At 52.6% G+C, this 1,395-nt stretch overlaps 1 pseudogene; it reads right to left on the bottom strand.

Annotated features, from left to right (window-relative positions):
* Nucleotides 1–324: 324 nt before the first annotated feature.
* The window catches only part of LOC102761766, a 1,942-nt pseudogene continuing 871 nt past the window's right edge, over nucleotides 325–1,395 (bottom strand).

The raw sequence follows: 1,395 nt of genomic DNA, 5'->3' as shown, positions 1-1,395 counted from the left end.
TTGCTTAATATATGTTAAGATGGCAGGAAAAAAGCCACCTGTTTAACTTCTTAAGTTCTTTGTTACTGTAATTTTTTTTCCAAGTTTAAAATGTTTAATGAAAAAGACCAAGAGCAAAGCATTTTTCACACGTGGGTAAGAAAAGAAGACAGACCCAAGACCGCATCCTGGACGGGTTGCGAGGCACCACTAGACTTGTTTTCCGCTGCAAGAACTTTGTGTCCTTCCTACATTCTCCCCGTGAGCTGCAGGTGTGGTCACGCCCTGACAATGTGGTCAGAGGGGTCAAGGTTCAATCCCCATGAACCTCCCTGAACAAAGTGCTCTGGACAGTCCCGAGGGCACAGAGCTGGCCAACTCGTCCCCAGCGCAGCAGAAGCCTCAGATCAGGTCGGCAACGTTCACGGGCATCTCGTGGACCTGCGTGGGGCAGTACTGCTCCATGCCCCGCAGGATGCGGATGTCGTCCCTCTTCACGAAGTTGATGGCCTCGCGCTTCCGGCCGTACCGTACGCCCCGCCCGCCCGATTCTGTGGATGTAGAGCTCCCGGTCGCTGGGCAGGTCGTAGTTGATGACCAGGGACACCTGCGGGACGTCCAGTCGGCGGAGATGAGCACCCGGCTGGTGCCGGAGCGGAACTCCCTTGTGATGGACTCCCGCTCCTTCTGCGGCAGATCCCCGTGCACGACGCCACCGTGAGGCTGGCTTCTCTCATTTCCTCCGCCAGCCAGTCCACCTTTCTCTTGCTGTTGCAGAAGATGACGGCTTGCGTGATGGTCAAGCGGGAGGTAGAGGTCACACAGCGTGTCCAATTTCCACTCTCCTCTTTGCACTGCCTCGAAAAACTGCTTGATGCCTTCCAGCGCCAACTCATCACGCCTCACCAGGATGCGGCTGGGGTCCGTCATGAACTTGCGGGTCATCTCCAGGATCGCGTGGGACAGCGTGGCGCTGAGGAGCACCACGGCGCTGAGGAGCACCACCTGTGTGGCCGGGGGCAGGTACCTGTAGACGTCGTAAATCTGCTCCTTGAAACCTTTATTCAACATCTCATCAGCCTCCTGAAAGACATATGAAAACCTGCTCAAAGTCACTAATTATATGAGAGATGCAAATCAAAACGACAATGCGTTATCATCTCACACCTGTCAGAATGGCTATCATCAACAAATCAACAAACAACAAGTGTTGGAGAGGATGCGGAGAAAAAGGAACCCTTCTGCACTGCTGGTGGAAATGCAGACTGGTGCAGCCACTGTGGAGAACAGTATGGAGTTTTCTCAAAAAGTTAAAAATGGAACTCCCATTTGACCCAGTGATCCCACTTCTAGGAATATATCCCAAGAAACCAGAAACACCAATCAGCAAGGATATATGCACCCTTATGTTCATAG

The sequence above is a fragment of the Myotis davidii genome, unplaced genomic scaffold, assembly GCF_000327345.1.
Source record: "Myotis davidii unplaced genomic scaffold, ASM32734v1 scaffold11298, whole genome shotgun sequence".
Taxonomy (NCBI): Eukaryota; Metazoa; Chordata; class Mammalia; order Chiroptera; family Vespertilionidae; genus Myotis; species Myotis davidii.
Note: the sequence above shows the minus strand (reverse complement) of the source record. Positions and strands in the feature narration are given on the sequence as shown.